The following is a 19,477-nucleotide window of genomic DNA, read 5'->3' as shown; positions in this document are numbered from 1 at the left end:
TAAGCACCTACCTATGTTGTGAATCTCTTTCATGCTACACTTTTATGCACTTGCTTAGGTGTTACAGTATTTCCATGGTCTCACATTTCCAGCTAGACTGTAAAGTTTTTCAGATCAGGGCTAGCATCTTGGGACTTTTATGTCTTCCATAGCTCTTGATACAGTGCTGAGCAAAATGTGCTTGTTAATGAAGGTGTGTTGAATTAATGACACAGTTTTTATGTGCACATAACTTGAGTCATGTAGCATCTCCAAGTCACTAAGGGTTTTGAGTTAACTTTCACTTAAATGAAAATAGCTAGATAACATTTTTCTAAATTCTGATAGTCTTTAATTCAGTTTGCAAAATTATTTTTAAAAATGAAGTTACTCAGGAGCCAACCCTTTCAGAATATTTTTTATTAAGTTCCATTTTTGCTTTCTGATATAAAATCTTAAGAACAATTTATTTAGAGGAATCTTTTATTTTTGCAGAGTGTGTATATAGAGTAAGTACTCTGTATGTTAATTTCTGGCAAGAAAATTATACTAGCAAGATTTTATTGTTTATTTTATTTAGTTATTTGTATTTCTTTTTTAAAAAAATTATTTGTTTTAAAGGCAGAGTTACAGAGAGGCAGAGGCAGAGAGAGACAGAGAGACAGAGAGAGAGAGAGAGAGAGGGAGAGAGAGAGAGGTCTTCATCCACTGGTTGACTCCATAGATGGCCGTAATGGCCAGAGCTGTGCAGATCCGAAGCCAGGACCCAGGAACTTTTTTTGGGTCTCCTACGTGGGTGCAGGGACCCAAGGACTTCAGCCATTTTCTGTTGCTTTCCCTGGCCATAGCAGAGAACTGGATCAGAAGTGGAACAGCTGGGAGTCAAACCAGTGCCCATATGGGATGCCAACATTGCAGGTGGTGGCTTTACCCAATATGCCACAGCACTGGCCCTTATTTATTTGTATTTCTTAAAAGCCTTACAACAAATTAAAGCAATATGTTATGCAGAAGTGAAAATTCATTCTTTATGCTGTATTTATTTATTTTTTCTTAAATACCAAGATTTATTCTCTTGAGTGCATTTTTACTGGCACTGGTTTAATGCAAACTTTTGATAACTTTGAAGTTTTTTGAAATGTTTATTTATAATTTATTTTCTTTTTTTAAAAAATTTATTTATTTATTTGAAAGTCAGAGTTACACAGAGAGAGAGAACAAGATGCAGACAGAGAGAAGGAGGTCTTCCATCCACTGGTTCATTCCCCAGTTGGCCTCAATGGCCGGAGCTATGCTGAACTGAAGCCAGGAGCTTTTTCCTGGTCTCCCATCTGGGAGCAGGGGCCCAAGGACTTGGGCCATCTTGTACTGTTTTCCCAGGTCATATCGGAGATCTGGATCAAAAGTGGAACAGTCGGGATTCTAACTGGTGCCCACATGGGATGCCAATAGCTTTACCTGCTATACCACAGCGCCGACCCCTCAGTACTGATTTTGTAAGTTATTTTCTTTTGTCACTGCAGATTCTAAGAATCTTTTGCTTGGATATCACTACCTTGCCCTTTTTTGTTCCCAACTTAAGCTGAATGGTTCAATTTATTAATATCAGTGTGGTCAGAGGAAATTTTAATAGATTTTTAAGTAATAATAAAGAGGTGCTAAGTTAAAACAAGATACATCCAAAGTTTTCTCCTTTTCCTTATTTGTGAAAATTATTTTGAAATTTCATGAAATATAACCTTCAAAAAGTAACAGTGCTGATAATTTTCCACTAATAAAACCATCCCTGCAGATACCATGTTGTTTCTTTAGAACATGCTAACTCAAGCAAGAGTCCTAAGTATCTTTGCTTTCAAATGAACTTATTTATGTCCACCTTATTCGGTTACCTCTCAGTGCCTCAGAATTTAAATCATTTCAAATGCAACTCTGGATTTTCACTTATTTTCAAAGAAGACTCAAAGTACTGTACTGCATTTCTACAGGTCAACAATTACCTGTTAGTGTCCATAGCCCTGCTTATCAGCATTAATAAATCTTTCCACTTGAAACCATAGTCTATTCTGACCATAGCACCTCTCATAAGCACAAATCAATGCTAATTTTCAATAAAGAACCAAGTTAAAAAATAATAACTTGAGGATACATAGCTGCCGACATTTTATCACAACTCTCACCCCTCCCAACAAGTACATCCCAAAAATGTTGGTTACTCACCTAAACGCTACACTTTTTGAGTTTGTGATCCTTGATTTAGAACACATAAAAGGTAGATGTATGGAATGAAATACAAGGGAGTAGAGTGGAGATACTGAATTCATTTGGGGTGTGAGTCTAATCAAAGGAAGATTGAATGAAGTAAAAGATCTGAAATTGAGCTATAAACATATATATTCAGGGTCAAGTCATATATTAAAGATTTCTGCTTTTTGGATCTAATAACCAGTCTTGCATGAGAATTGCTCATATTCATTAATTTTATGATTTTTCATATGGAGGATTGTTAATATCATTATAAAAATCATAACGCTCCATTAATTCCAGGATTAACTTAAGACTGAGAGCTTTCAAATTAAAATAAAAGTGCTAGTAAATGCTAATAACAAAATGAGTGGAACATTATAATAATAACACATTTCAAAAAGGATATTTTTTCTAGTTGTTTAATGACTCATCTGACACATGTTTTGATGTTATGCATACAAATTCAAATTGATGATTTTTTAATTTTTAAACATTTATTTCTTTTCCTATTTGAAAGGCAGAGTAACAGAAAGAGAGAGAGGAAGAGAGGGAGAAAGAGAGAGAGATCTTCCATCCGTTGGTTTGCTCCCCAAATAGCTGTGGCAGACAGTTCTGGGCCAGGATGAAGCCAAGAGCCAGGAATTCATCCTGGTCTCCCAGATGTGTGAAAGAATCTGAGTACTTGGGCCATTTTCTGCTGTGTTCCCAGGCACATTAGCAGGATGCTGGATCAAAAACAGAGCAGCCAGGACTTTAACTGGCACTCTTATATGAAGTTCTGTCGTCTCAAGGGGCAGCTTAACTCACTGTTCTACTACAGTGGCCCCTGAATGATGCTTTTCTCAATGCCATTCCTTTTTTAAAAAATTTTTATCTTAATGAACTGTTTCAACTTTTATATTCTCTGTCATTTCCTTTTAAAATATTTATCCTGGGATCTTTCTCATTTCTAAATTATATAGCAGTCAGTTGCATACAATTGAATGTTCATTAGATTAAAATGAAAATATTCAATTGTTGATAAGAAAAAAAAATCACCATTAGGGATAGTGTGTTACTTTGTATTATTGTATGAAAAGCCACAATATTAGTAGTGTAATGTTAGATGCTACAACAAATTCCAAAGTATTAGTGGGCAAACATGGTAGCTGTTTATCTCTTGCTCATATAATACTACAGTGAAGGTGATCTTATTTTCCTTCACAGGGTGATAGGATTCACATTTTTTAAAGATTTATTTATTTATTTGAAAGAGCCACATAGAAGGAGAGGCAAAAAGAGAAAGAGAGAGGGATGAAAGGGTGGAGGGAGGGAGAGAGGGTGAGGGAGGATCTTCTATCTGCTGGTTCACTCCACAACTGGCCACAATGGTCAGGACTAGGCCAGGCTGAAGCAAGAAACCAGGAGTTTCATCCAGGTCTCTCACATGGGTGCAGAGGCCCAAGGACTTGGGTCATCTTCCACTGCTTTCCTGGGCAGATTAGCAGGGAACTGGATCAGAAGCAGAGCAGCCGTGATAGGTTGTCAACACTGCAGGTGACAGCTTTATCCAGTTTGCCACAATGCTATCTCCAAGATTCATACTCTATACTTGTGGATCTTATTGCTTAGAGATATGAAGTGCTAAGGATGTCATCCCATAGGGACAGGGAGTCTAATGGGTCCACGTAAAGAATAGGGAAAGCCTGTAGAGGAAGTATGCTTTGTCCTTAAGAACTGTGTCACGTCTGCTCACATTTTCATCTGCGAAAATTAGTCACATTGACACATCTACATACAAGGAGTATTGGGAAGGACACTCCCTGTGTAGGCATCTGCTTTTTGGGGACAACTTAATTGTATGAAAGAATTAGGAAAACTGTGCTGTACAGGCACCATCAGTCATAGACAATCATATGTGCTTGCATTAATGATTCCTTCTATTTGAAACCTCTGTGTATACTGAACACAGAGGTTCTGATAAGTAGGGAGTCAACTTTATTTTTAATAGAGAAACAAGTAGACAGAAATAAACTTGAGTGACTTGCTCTGGTGATTGGGAGCACTTGGTTGCTTGTGGACACACTTATACTTTGCCTCTCTACTTCAATAAAATTAAAAAGCAAAAATTAATTCATTATTTTTTCCTAGAACATAAATGAAAACACTTTAAAAATAAGTCAACAAATAATGAAAAGCACTCTACAAAATATTGTCATACTATAGTATGAAATATATATATGAGTATATAATAGTCATTTACTGTGATGTGAATGTTTGTGACATTCCACCCCACAACACACAGATCATATGTTGAAGTCCTAACATCCAGGGTGGTGCTAGTAGAGGGCAAGGCCTTTGGGAAATGATGAGGCCGTGAAATTGGGATTATCATGAATGGGAGTAATGCCCTTACAAAGGAGGACTGAAAGGGGTCCATGTTGTGGAATATTGGGTAAAGCTGCTGCTTGTGACACCGGTATCCCACATGGGTGCTGGTTCAAGACCCAGCTGCTCCGCTTCTAGTCCAAATCCCTCCTAATGCACCTGGGAAAGCAGAGGAAGATGGCTCAAATCCTTGGACCCCTGCATCCTTCTGGAATCTCCTGGCTCCTGGCTTCAGATCCACCCAGCTCCAGCCATTGCAGCCATTGGCCAGGGAGGGAGAGTAGAGAACCAGTGGATGGAAGATTCTCTCTCTCTGTGTGAGTGTGTGTGTGTCTCTCTCTGTCAACTGCCTTTCAAATCAATCAATAAATTGATCTTAAAAGAAAAAGAAGACTGAAAATGACTCCTGTCCCCTTCCATTATGTTTAGCTAGCTTTGTGTTCAACTTCCAGTGATGTATGATCTCATATTCCTGCTTCTCCTTGTTGAAGATCTCACTTTTCCAGTGTCTGGGTTTTCAGCTTCTTTAATTTTTAATTTATGTATTCTATTTATTTGAAAGGCAGAGAGACAGAGATGGTAGGTAGGTAGGTAAGTAGATAGATAAATAGGGTGAGATTTTCCATCTGCTGGTTCACTGTTCATATGCCCACAACAGCTGGGACTGAGGCCAAAGCCAGGAGCTTTTCAGTTAAATTTCAACACTTAAGAATAATTGTGTAATAATTACAGAGTTCAACCAATAGTATTGAGTAGAATAAAAAAATACTAAAAGGAATTTTTTTTTCACAGGCAGAGTGGATAGAGAGAGACAGAGAGAAAGGTCTTCCTTTTCCGTTGGTTCACCCTCCAATGGCTGCTGCGACTAGCGCGCTGTGACCGGCGCATCGCGCTGATCCGAAGCCAGGAGCCAGGTGCTTCTCCTGGTCTCCCATGCGGGTGCAGGGCCCAAGGACTTGGGCCATCCTCCACTGTACTCCCTGGCCACAGCAGAGAGCTGGCCTGGAAGAGGGGCAACCGGGACTAGAACCCTGTGTGCCGACGCCACAAGGCAGAGGATTAGCCTATTGAGCCGCAGCGCCGGCCCAAAAGGGATTTTTATTAACTAGATTTACAAAAAGACATGTATGTTAAAATTAGCTAGCATCAGTTATCTTAGAATTAAATTCCAACTAGTATATTCCTTCTCATGTTTTGAATTTTCCAAGTTTTCTATAGTAAGCATGTATTGCTTTATATTAAGGAAAATCAATATTATGAATATTGAATGTGCCTCTGGAATCAAGATGAATTTTATGGCATGATAGCTGAGGTTGTACGAACACTGCAAGGTCTTTTGATTCCATTTATCATGAGATGTGGGGCCAGTGGAAGGCTGTGAGTAGAGAAGTGACTTTATGTGGCTTATGTTTATACATACCTGCCTACAGTTTCCTGCATTAAACCTTTAAGTCAATGTTCTTTTGTCTGTGCAAATGCCTTATATAAGGCATAATAAATGTAACTTGGCCAAGACCAGGACCAGGACCAGGACCAGGACCAGGACCAGGCACATACATAAATGCGTAAAGGTGCCAAGTGATAAGTGAGAGGCCTGACTATAATATTTGAGTGGTGGGGCCACCAATAAACTGTCTGGAGAGAGACATCTGCTTCCCAGCTCCGCATGAATTTTGTTATTTGAAAATTGGAATAAGTGTTACCTGACCTAATTTGTTGTTAAGAAAGACCAGAAATCTACATTTTTATATGAAGTTTAAATTTTGTAATATAAGGGGCCACAGAAGTGGAATAATTATATTTTTGGAGTTGTAATTTGCAGTCTTTGTCATATTCTCACTTAACAGTGCCCCAGAATAATTTCTAATATTCCAGCATAGTCTTGATGTCTCCCATATTTGTCCTCCAGTTTTTCTCTGTCAATTTGGATTTGACCTACTTGATTTATTTACTTTGTCTATTTTATTTATTGACCTGTTTTGTTCAATAGTCTGCACAATGTCTTTCTTTGCCATTAACTTCTTAGTTTTCATTCTGTTGCATTGTTTGTTACAGTTTACACTGTCAGTGAGAAAAAACTCAATTTTAGCATTTTTAAAAATAATAATCTTGTTACCTCAGAGGCAAAAGAGGTATAAAATTGTATTTTTTAGGCCTTCTATGTTTAAGAAATGAAGAATATGGATATTTCTTGAGGGTTTTTTTTCAGAGACAATTTTTGTCATGTTAATGTAATGTTAATACAAACAGAACATATTCAATGCAGTTCACAAATACAATTCTAAGATATAATGATATTCCCTTCCTCCCCTGCTTTTCCTCCCTCTCTGTCCTCCTTTTCTCTCCTCCTTTCTGTTCCTCCCTCACTCCCCGCCCCCCTTCCTCTTCCCTCCCCTCTCCTTCCCCTTCCTTCCTTCCTTCCTGTATTCCTTATTTATTTGAAAGAGTTACAGAGAGAGGTAGAGACAGAGAGGTCTTACATCCAATAGTTCATTCCCCATGTGGCCGCAACGGCTGGAGCTGTGCTGATCCGAAACCAGGAGCTTCTTCCAGGTCTCCCACATGGGTGCAGGGGCCCAAGGACTTGGACAATCTTCTGCTTTCCCAGGCCACAGCAGAGAGCTGGATTGGAAGAGCAGCAACTGGAACTAGAACCGGTGCCTATATGGGATGCCGGTGCTTCAGGCCAGGGTGTTAACCCGCTGCGCCACAGTGCTGGCCCTTCTTTCTTTTTTTAGTTTTCTGAGTTAACATTACAGTCAAGGACTTAATGTTCAGCTAAATAAATAGATCAATAAGTATAAAGACCCAAGTTCAGCAGTATATAGGCAAGGGCTATAAACAATAATCAAATGACAGTATGAACATTTCACCCACAAACAGTAATTTTTTTAAAAAATCACAGATCATTGAATTATAGTAATATAACATTCTTAAGCATTAGTTTGGCAAAGATATAAAACAGTTACAAAAATATATTTTCAGCAACTTAGTTGATTCCATATCATGGCTATTTTGAACAGTGCTACTATGAAGATGGTGGTGCAGTGACTTAATCATATAAAATACTTCAAAAAATTGTGGAAAGTGGAATTAAAAGGTAAGTTCATTTTGTGTAAACATTTTTGGAATCTATGCATAGAACGGTCTTCAAAAACTTCATAGAAATGTGTATTTTGAAAAAACTATGCACACATTTCAAAATTGTTTCCACCAAAATAACCTTGCCTTTTAATTCCATTTTCCGTGAACTTTTTGAAGTACCATTGCACATTTTATAATAGGGTCATGGAAATCTGAAGTGAATTGTCTGGCCCAATTTTAATTAGGCCTTTCTTTTAATATAGCCCTTATTAAAAGGTTGATTTCCACTGGGAGGAAAATGAGAGCAATATGATATAAACTGCAATTATGAAAGATTTTAATGTTAATATAGGGGAAAATTTCCACAGAAATTTTGAGAACATGTTTACAGTACATTTGCTATACTTAAATTGTTTTGGATAGAACTAGAGCTATATAACATATAGCCATCTAATTTTTGAATTGTTATTAATCATTAAGGTTATCATAAAAGTCCATAGTTTTTATATCCAAGTCTATTCTATATATTTAAAAAATATAAATGTATGGAACCAAGAAGTATTTGAGCTTGGCTTCCCAGAGCCATAGGAGTATGGAATGACTTGCTCCTAGTTTTGGCCTGGCTCATTCCTGGATGTTGCAGACAAAACTTAATGAAATATGAAAATATTTTCATCCTCTGTTTTTAAAATCAGGGTACAGGGAAGAACTTTGCGACTTTACAAATATCGGAGCCAGATATAGGCATTGTGGTACAATGAGTTAAGCTGTTGCTTGGACACTCTATCCAGTTAGGATTGCCTGGAGTCGAGTCCCACCTGTGGTTTTGACCCAGCTCCGAGATTATGAGTGCCTCAGGAGGCAATAGTTGATGCCTCAAGTACTTGGGTCTTTGGCCTGCAACGTGGGAAACCTAGATAGAATTCCCAGCTCCTGGTTTCAGCCTGGCCCATTCCTGGATGTGGCAGGCATTTGGGAAATGAACCAGCAGATGGAAGATTTCTCTCTGGACCTTTCTTTTGTTCTTCTCTCTGTCACTCACTCTCTTCCTCCTCCTCTCACCCTGCCTTCAAATAAAATAGCAAAAAACAAATATGAGAGCCAAAGTAAAAGTTCAATATATAAGGCTGAGGTAAAATTAAAAGTACTAGAAAGTAGGAAAAGTAAAAAATGGATAATGGGAAAGGAAGAAATATTAATGTATTGAGTTATTCTGTCTACAAGCAATAGAGTGGAGAACATCTAAGAAAGAAGATGATGGTAACAGTCAGATAAAATCAAAACCCTCAACTTCCATGGTAGATAAATTTGTAAAGTTTGTGTATGCTCTTTATGACATTGAGGATTTGAGGAAAGTAAGAGAAATTTAAAAATAAGCAAAGACTGTTGTAATCAAGAAGGGGAGGATGTTAAGAATATAGTTTTAATCCTTTCTGTGGCTAGCATAAGAAAGTGCTTCCTCCCAGAGCCAAAGAAGTAAAACTGATGAGTTACGATTGAAGTTCTTAAAGAGGGCAGCTGATGAGCAAGATATAAGTTGGTAGCAGATGGAAGGAGTTTCGCTAGTTTTGTCTAGAAGCTGTTGAATCAATGTTGCTAAATACTGTTTTAAATTAATGAGATTTAATGTATGACTAATAGGAGTTCCAGGAATAGAAAAATATGCCAGAAGTAAATGTAGTAAGAAATTATTACATTTTAAAAAGTATTTTTAAAGATTTATTCATTTTTTGAAAGAGTTACAGAGAGAAGAGGAAAGAGATTCTTTCATCTGCTGTTTAACTTCACAGATGGCCACAACAACCAGAAGGAGCCAGGCTGAAGCCAGGAGTCAGGAGCTTTTTCCTGGAAAAAGTGCTTGGCAGAGGCCCAAGCACTTGGTATCTTTTGCTGCTTTTCCTAGACCCTTAGCAGGGAGCTGGATTGGAAATGGAGCAGCTGGAACTTGGACTGGTATTCACATGGGATGCAATTATCATAGGTTGCAGCTTTACCCACTAAGCCACAACACCTGTCCCAATTACATGTTTTAAAATGAAGAGTGAAGTTCTTGAGAATCCAGATTTGGGCCTAATTCCCCAGCACATTAAATTGGGTGAAGAAAGGGTATGTATAGCAAACACTTCATTAATAATTTATGAACATTGGGGAAAAAATGAGATATTGAAATTTTTAGGAAAACAAAATTTAAAAGTGAACAACAAAAACAGAATGAAAGGTAGGAAGCACACAAACAGTAGAACTAATTGAGAGGTAGAATGTTATTCCAGGGCCACATTGTAAGCTAGAGAATAATACAGAAATATCTTTAGATTTCTACTTGAGAGTTTCAATCCCAGTTAAATAATTCAGCAAGAAGGCTGGCTGTAGACACTGTAGGACAAAAAAGACAAAAATTTGTCTCCTGTGTTCTCTCTTGGATAGCTTCTGTGGCATTTACTGCAATATGAGGAACAAAGCAGCATAGGGGAAGATATGAAATCTACAGCATAGGAATTCAGAGAGAAATGAGCAGATGTCAGACTAATGGTAATGGGAAGTCCTACATGCTAATCTGCCACAAATTGAGCAACCAGTCTTGCAAGAAACGCGAGAAGGGTTGGCCCCAAGAGTAAAAGAATTCCTCAGATCTTGGAACATACCTAAAAATTTACCAAAGTCCACCTTAAGATTTTAAGTTCCAGTTCAAAAGTGCTTTCTAATTTTTTATAATCCAGGAGCAAATCAGTAAGCAGTTGTAACTTTTTTCCATGTAGTTCATCATGAATTTTGCTTATTGTATACAATGGCTTTGTGGTCCTTTTTTGTGTGCATGTAACCTATTAGATTGTAGAACCATTGAGATGAGAGGCTTTATTAAGCTACACATCCACCATGCTCCTTAGAGATTATGTCTTGGTAGTTTTTAATATTTGCCACCTTTCTGTCTGTCTCTCCCTCTGTCTGTAACTCTACCTCTCAAATAAATAAATAAAATCTTTACAAAAAAAAAAAAAAAAAAAAAAGAAAAAGGGAGGTGGAGGTCTGCCCTGTGGTGCTGCAGGCTAAGCCTCTTTTCAGTGGCAGCATCCCCTGTTGGTGCCAGTTTGTCCCAGCTGGGATCTTTTTTTAATGAGAGATTATACTGCTTGCATTTAATCTGCCATCTACAACTAATTGATGAAAAATCTGAATTGAATAAATAAACTTAGTGTGTGTTAAGTACAAGTTTATTGGCTACAGTGAAAGAATCCCAGGATAATTATATTGCTTTAGAGCTGGAAGAGAAAAACTTAAAGTTGTTGTTCAGATAGGTAAGAATCATGTTTACAAGGCAGAAATCGAATTTTCTGCACTCTAAATTACAAACACAATTTTAAAAATACATTTTGATTATTTGGAAGGGGAGAGGGAGTGGGAAAGGGGAGGGTTGCGGGTGGGAGGGACATTATGGAGGGGAAGCCATTGTAGTCAATAAGCTGTACTTTGGAAATTTATATTCATTAAATAAAAAAAAAAAGAAAAGTTACTGGCTTCTCTTTTTGTAGATCTTGAAATCTAAAGTACTTTTTCTGTTATGAGTATGATTGATAAATAGTTTTGTCCAAATTTTGGAAGTGAGCCAGCTGACTTCTTGTGAAAAGCAAAAAAAAAAAAAAAAATTGCTTTCTTTGGTCATGGTTGTTTCACATCGTTGCTTAAATTCAGCACACAGCTTACCAGCATTCATTAATTGATTCATTAACAATCAAGAGACACTATGCATTTTTTTAAAGATGTATTTATTAATTAGAAAGGCAGAGTTATAGAGAGAGAGGAAAAAGACAGAAAGTTCTTCCATCTGCTGGTTCACTCCCTAAATGGCTGCAGTTGCCAGACCTGGGCCAGGTTTAAGTGGGGAGTCGGGAGCTTCTTCTGAGTCTCCCGTGTGGGTTCAGGCATCCAAGCACTTGGGCCATCCTCTGCTGCTTTACCAGGTGTTCTAGCAGGGAGCCGGATCTGAAGTAGCATACCCAGGACCTAAACTGGCAACCACGTGGGATGTTGGTGCCACAGGTGGTGGCCTCACCCGCTACACCACAGCACCAGCTGCAACACTGTATTTTATATTTCTCACCATGAGCCTTTCAGAGAACAACTGGAATGTGTCAGTCACATGAACAAATATGCAGCTAATAATTTTTATAAGTTCTGTGAGGGAAAAAGAGTATATCATGTATAAAACATCTGAACATTCTAAAGTTTATATTTTCCCCCATACTGTCATCTACAAAGTGACTATTTCAGATGCATTAGTCACTAAGATTGTTAGGATTTAGTATAAGAACAATGTAATTTTTTGCTATGCCTGTCAAATAAATCCAGAAAGCGAGAAATATATTGTTATCTCTATTTGGCCCTTGAGGATATTGAGTCAAAGGGAGATTGAATGACTTGTCAGAGAAAAATTAAGTCATGAACTCTGAAGTTCTTTAACTCCAGGCAATATCGTAAGACCAAATTATTAGAGTTGACTGAAGACGAAAAACCTAAAAAAAAAAATGAAATAGTAACCCTCATCATTTTACAGATCAAATTTAGGGCAAGGACCTTGCCTATTGTCACAAAAATGCTGGAGCTTACCTAGTATGCAACTGTCTTGATTTTTAAGCCCTCTGTTCTCTTCACTTGGTGTTATATGCTACAATCGATAAATTTAACTTTAGATTGAGTCTAATTTTAAGAGATTTTGTCTCTTTTTATCTAAATATTTGATCTTGCCAAAAAACTATAATTTTCCTTTCCACCTGGCTTTGCTTGATGAGTTAAATGTTCGGTAATCACTCAGCATTAAGATCTGGAGAAGGTGAAATCCCTAAAATATCTTATCTGATTCCTGATTTCATTTCATGATTCCTGATTCATTTTCTTCATGCTGAAATTTATGTTGAGAGGGAAAGGGAGCCATACATATCCATTCCAGTTTATACTCCCCAAAATGCCAAAATGTTTCATAATCACTTAAGTTTATAACATATTATCCATCCCATTGATTTTTATGCATTCACATGCTCCACTGTTTGATTATGGAAAATGTATTACATTGCTGTCTTGATTTTCTGTGAAGGCCTTGTCCTCAATTTCTGTCCCTAATAATTTCCAATAAAAAGTAAACTGCAACAGTGTTTATAGAGAGGATACATTGAATATAAACATGCTTAAACTGATTTTGACTTTACTTTTTATATCCTGAGCTATATATATTCATTCATTGCATTGAAAAAATTCACTATTACTGATCTGAGTTTTGTGCTCCTTTATTAATATACCATTGTGAAGAGGTACTGTTATGTTTCTTATGTGTGTATGTGTATGTACTTCAAAATGTCCATGGAAATGGAATATGTTTATTTTGGTAAAAAAAATGGAAATCCATGAATAGTTTATTCATAATATACATTTTCATGGACTTTTTAAAGTAATCTCATTACATATTTTAAAATTAGGAATAATATTAATCTAGTTGGTGATCTTTTACTTATAGCAGGGAAAAATAACAAGAAAAAATAATTTTGTGATATCTGAGTCCTTACTCAATTAAAAATACAAAAGTAGTTATAAGAATGAATAAGATAAGGAAACAAATTCATAAAAATTGAAAATTTTAAAAATGGTAAATGCTACAAGCATTATGAAAGTCCAGAACAATACTTTAAAAATTGGAGTTGTTAACTGACTTAGGTTTTTAGAACACTTTTTCCCTAAATTTTGCTTGCAAAGCTTTAAATCGCCTTTTCATAGGATCTTATTTTTTTCCTTAAATAAATTAGAAAAAGAATTCAATTTTCCCTCTTGCATGGATTTTGATATAGGTGACTGAAGTGGATAAAACACATAGATTTGCACACAGATAAACTTGCTGTTTCTAGGACTGCTAAAGGTTTTTGCTCTAAAACGTAAGGGTTGTCTAAATACTTTTTAAAAAATATTTATTTATTTATTTATTTGAAAGGCAAAGTTACAGAGAGGCAGAGGCAGAGAGTGAGAGAGAAAAAAAGAGAGGTGTCTTCCTTCTGCTGGTTCACTTCCCAAATAGCCACAATGGCCGGATCTGAGCTGATCCAAATCCAGGAGCCAGGAGCTTCTTCTAGGTCTCCCAAATGACGCAGGGGCCCAAGGATTTGGGCCATCTTCCACTGCTTTCCCAGGCCACAGTAGAAAGCTGGATCAGAAGTGGAGCAGCAAGGACTCAAACTAGTGCACACATGGGAATGCTGGCATTGCAGGTGACAGCTTTACCTGCTAAACCACAGTGCTGGCCCCTGGTTTGTATAAATTCTAATACAATTACTATCCATAAATGAGAGGGAAAACAAGTATAACATATTATCAAGCATATTGATAGGCGAGAATATATGTTTTCACTGGGTATTGATGGGTACTAATTTTTTTGGTAAAAGTTGTATAGACTTGATGATTAGAAGTAATTTTCCACAGAACTTATTTCTAGCACATATTTCAAAATATCTCATCATCAGTTATCCTCTTTCTTCTATGGTTGAGCATGGAAAAGAATGTTCTAACTATAATAAAACTTTCATGCCACTCTATCAGTAGGCAAATTCCAAGCATCTGTACCTACCTTGGAAGTATATCAATAATAGCCCCATTACATATGGGGATTCCTATAGCCAAATAAATAGACCCCATGAAACTCAAGCTAAAATGGGTTCAAAATTGATCTTCACCTTAACTGGATTTCTTATTACCCAAAGTAATTTTATTGTCACCTAATGGGGATAGAATATGATGGAAATTGTCTTGGAAATACCTTTTTAATGCAAATTGTACAAAAATTAATTGCCATGTAAACAGGGTTCTGGAAGATTCCTACCAGTGAAAGTCTGAAGCTGAAGTGTCCCTGACTTCATAAAAAAGGAGCCTCTGGTGTCTGAAAGCTTAGAATCTAACATACAGCTCATATTTGTCAGTAGACCCAGAATTAGAATTTATTTCTGATTCTTCCATTAATCATACCCCATAGTTTCTTATTTTACTTTGTCATGCATTCTTGTATCATAGTCCCCAGCTAGTCAAGTGACACCCTCCAGGATTTACCTGAGGAGTTTAAGGAAGGGCTTATTTACAAACATGAGATCAGAGTTGAGGAGGAAGAGCCCAGGGACAAGGAGTAGTGGGAAGATGTCAAGTACTCCTTGCCCAAAGGACTTGGAGAGAACTCAGATAGAATCCTAAGGGGCTGGACTGGGCAGAGGGAGGGGGATAAGGAGGGAGATGGCAAAGGGGGAGGATTAAGGCAAAGGGCTGCTGTAATTAGACTTGAGGCATTGAAACATGTTAAGCTGCACCTGAAGAGGCTCTTGGTGGAGCTTCCTAACTGGCCAAGGGACTTTTCAGTGTTGAAGTTTCTCTCCCTCCCTCCCTCCTCTCTCTCTCTCTCTCTCTCTCTCTTGCGCGCGTGCATTTTCTTTCATTCTCCTCCCCTCCCCTCTCCTCTCCCATTCTCACTTCTCCTTCCTCCCATCCTCTCCCTTCCCTTTATTCCCCCTCCCTCCTCCTTCCCTCCCTACCTCCCTATCTCAGTGTTGCAGTTCTTAGAGTGCAAAGCATAGTGGAAAAGGAAAATAACAGTGATTGTAGTGGAGGGGAAAGACTGTGATAAGCTGGTAAGAGCAGGTCCTGGATACCTTCAAAGAATATCTGGAATAATGTACATCACTATTTCAATCCCTGAATACATGACCACAATTGAAAATTCATGAAAAAGAAAGCAAAACTGCTGTAAGTTTTGTGGTTGGTTGGTTTTGTTGTTTCTTTTGTTTTGCTTTTCAATAATGTGCCTGAACTAAGCAAGAACAAGTCCATTAAGATGCCATGAATGTAAGTGGTCATATAATACTTAAGGATTTGTTACTGAATGTGCTTGTGAAGAATGCATATCATGAATGGTGGGTGGATTGTAGTTTAGACACCACCAAATAAATTATTCTGCAAATGAAAGTTCAGAACAGTTTCTTCACCCCCAACATTAGCAGGCCTATTGAGAGCATTTTGCCTGCCTCTTCACCATGTGCTTTGCCATTTCTGCACCAGGAACTTCCTAGAAAACATTTTTGTCTTTAGACATTCTGTCTTACTCCTTATCCGTTGTGTCCATGCTGATAAGCCTAAGTGGGTGTGAAACTGAAGCCCTGGATTAAAGCTGTGGTTCTAGCCTCACTCAGGCAGTGAGTGGGAGGTAGCCTCTTCTTTCCTCCTCTGTCTGTGGTCACTGAAATGCACAATTTGCTGCGAAGTGAGTGATTAATGTGAATACACTAATTGTTTAGCCTTTATATGCTATTGAGCTACTGGGAACAAGTTATAAGATGAAAACTGCAGCTCGGGGTGTGTGGAGGAGGTTTGTTCCTAAAAGACTTGGAAGTATTATAATGTACCTTGTTAGTCTGTGTGCTTTTGAAAGCACAGCTTAAACATATTTAGGGGCTATAAGCTTTCTCTTAAACCTAGGTTGCTTGTTCCATATAATGAGAGTGGTTAGTAGCTAATTACTGTAAGGATTAAATACAGTTGTACAGAACAAACTTTGGATATTGTTGAGATCTCATATTTAACAGTTGTTTACTTTCAGTTTTTTATTTTGTGTTTTATTTTGTATGTGTTTTCCTATTTCATAGAGAATGCACTTCATATCTTAGTTTTCTTAAGGAAAGAAACAATGGAAGGGGTAATAATGTGATTATAATCAATTCATAATACACCTAGGATATGGGGTCGGCACTGTGGCGTAGGGGGTAAAGCTGCCGCCTGCAGTGCCAGCATCCTATATGGGTGCTCATTTGAGTACCGGCTGCTCCACTTCTGATCTAGCTCTCTGCTATGGCATGGGAAAGCAGTGGAAGATGGTCCAGGTCCTTGGGCCCCTACACCCGCGTGGGAGACCCAGAAGAAGCTTCTGCCTCCTGGCTTCCTATCGATGCAGCTCCGGCCATTGTGGCAAATTGGGGAGTGAACCAGAGGATGGAAGACCTCTCTCTCTCTCTCTCTCTCTCTCTCTCTCTGCTTCTCCTTCTCTCTCTGTGTAACTCTGACTTTCAAATAAATAAATAATTCTTAAAACCCTAGGATATTTTCCCAGACAACTAGATACTTTACCTGACAATATCACATTATTTTACACATATTAGGGACTTAAAAAAATATTTGCAAAAAACACTCCACTGATTTTATTTCATTTGTTATAATTATAAACTTTAGGAAAAAATAGGTTAAGATATATACAGTATTCAGAATAATTGTCCATTTTAGTTTGAATGTATCAGTTGAATATTTGAATGGATTTTAGCAAACTGATTGTGATTTATAGAGTACATGACTTTTTTCCTTAATTAACTGCTTGAATTGTGGTAGGCATTGTCAGTTTTTCATCATGTTTTCTTCTCTCTAAAAATAACTTCTGAGTTTGTAAGAATGCTAAGTCTCAGCTGCATGAACTCTTCATTTCACTGATCTTTTTTATTTCAATTTTATTTATGTCTTCCCTGGTATTAATTATTTATGCATTGCTACTAATTTTGGGTTTGGTTTGTTGTTGTTTTCCTAGAATCTTGAGATACATTGAAGGCTCATTTATTTATTTGGTGCCTTTCAAGTTTCTTGGTGTAGGCACCAATTGCTACAAACTTCCCTCTTAACACTGCTTTTACTGTCATACATTTTGATATGGTTTATTGTCATCTTCATTTCTGGAAAGTTTTTTATTTGTCTTTTGATTTCTTCCATGACTCATTGTTCAGGAGCATGTTGTTTAGTTTCCATGTATATGCATGTGTTCTTAAGATTCTTCAATTTCCTATTTCCACCTTAACTCTAATGTGGTCAGAAAAGATGCATGGTATGATTTTGATTTTTTTGAATTTGCTGAGACTTGATTTATGTACTAGCATATGGTCTATTCTAGAGAAAGTACCATGCACTGATGAAAAGAATGTGTGTTCTTCAACTGTGGGATGAAAGGTTCTGTAGGCATCAGGTAGGTCCATTTTCTCCATAGTGAGTTAGCTCTGTCGTTTCTTTGTTCATTTTCTGTCTGGGTGATCTGTCCATTGATGAAAGTGGGATGTTGAAGTCTCCCATTACTATTGTATTGGAGTCTATGTGTCCCTTTCAATCCATTAAAACACCCTGTAGTTGACTATATGATTATTATAGTCACATCTTCCTGTGGAATTGATCCATTAATCATTACATACTGCCCTTCAATATCTCTTTTAACAATTTTTGTGTTAAAGTCTATTTTGTCTGATATTAGGATGGCTACATCTGCTCCTTTCTGCTTTCTGTTAGCAAGAAATATCTTGTTCAGTCTTGTTTATGTTTGTTGGTGAGATGTGTTTTCTGTAGGCAGCAAATAGATAGATCTTTGTTTTTAATCCATTCAGCTACCCTGTATCTATAATTGGAAGGTTTAGGCCATTTACATTCAAGGTTATTATTTGTAAGTAACAAGTCATTCCTGCCATTTTTCTGTAAATATTCTTCTTGTTTGCTTTGGTTTTCCTTTGTACTTTCACTGGGAGATCTTCTGCCTTAACATTCCTGGCCTATGATATGGTCAGAGGCTGGGGGCACCTCACAGTCCTAATAAGGTTCCCAGCCCCCTGTCAGTCCTTTCAGCCAGACTCAAAGTCAATGGGGAACACTATCTTTCTGTTTTTTGTGTGGTACATCCTTAAGCATCATTTGTAGGGTTTGATGAGGTGTGAGAAATTCTTTAAATTTCTGTTTGTTATAGAAGATCATTATTTCAAGTTCATTCATAAATGAGAGTTTTGCAGGATAGAGTATTCTGGGTTAACAATTTTTTTTTCTTTTAAAATTTGCACTGTGTCTCTCCATTCTGTCCTAGATAAGAAATCAGCTGTGTGTACAGTTGGAAATCCTCTGAATGTAATTTGGCGTTTTTATCGTGAACATTTTAGAACCTTTTCTTTATGTTTTACTGTTGAAAGTTTGACATCTATGTGTTGTGGTGAAGATTTTTTCTGGTCATGTCTGTAAAGAGTTCTGTGTGCCTTATATACTTGGATATCCCTTTCTTTCTACATGTTAGGGAAATTTTCTGTAATTATTGCACTGAATAAGCCTTCTAATCTACTCTTTCTATCCACACCTTCAGGAAGTCTGAAGACCCATATAGTATCCCATAAATCTCTTAATACTGTTTTTAATTTTTTTCTACTTTCTTCTCTTTTTTTGTGCTATGACTGAAACATTTCTATAGATTTGACTTCCAGCCCAGATAATTTTCTTCTGCCTCACCAAGTCTTTTGGTAAGGTTTTCCACTCTATTTTTTATTTGAAATAATTGAATTCTTCCTTTCTAACATTTTATTTTGATGTCTCTTCAAAATCTGAATTTCATGGGGACATTTTTCTTTGTTTTTTTTTTTTTTCATTAATTTATTTATTTGAAAGTCAGAGTTACACAGAGAGAAGGAGAGGCAGCGCGCGCGAGAGAGATCTTCCATCCACTGATTGACTCCCCAATTGGCCACAATGGCCAGAGCTGTGCCAATCCGAAGCCAGGAGCCAGGAGCTTCTTTCAGATCTCCCACGTGGGAACATGGGCCCGAGGACTTGCACCATCTTCTACTGCTTTCCCAGGCCATAGTGGAGAGCTTGATCAGAAGTAGAGCAGCCAGGACTTGAACCGGCTCACATTTGGGATGCCGGCACTGCAGGTGACAGCTTTACCCACCAAGCCACAGCGCTGTCCTGGGAACATTTTCATTCATGTCATGTATGAATTTCTTTAATTTGT

The 19,477-nt window shown here is 37.4% G+C and overlaps 1 protein-coding gene across 7 annotated transcripts in view; it reads left to right on the top strand.

Annotated features, from left to right (window-relative positions):
• The window catches only part of ADGRB3 (adhesion G protein-coupled receptor B3), an 857,936-nt gene that overhangs the window by 38,410 nt on the left and 800,049 nt on the right, over positions 1-19,477 (top strand). The gene's annotated exons all lie outside the window — the stretch shown is intronic.

Source organism: Oryctolagus cuniculus, chromosome 5 (assembly GCF_051225735.1).
Source record: "Oryctolagus cuniculus isolate XC-2025 breed Fujian yellow rabbit chromosome 5, ASM5122573v1, whole genome shotgun sequence".
Classification (NCBI taxonomy): Eukaryota; Metazoa; Chordata; class Mammalia; order Lagomorpha; family Leporidae; genus Oryctolagus; species Oryctolagus cuniculus.
Note: the sequence above shows the minus strand (reverse complement) of the source record. Positions and strands in the feature narration are given on the sequence as shown.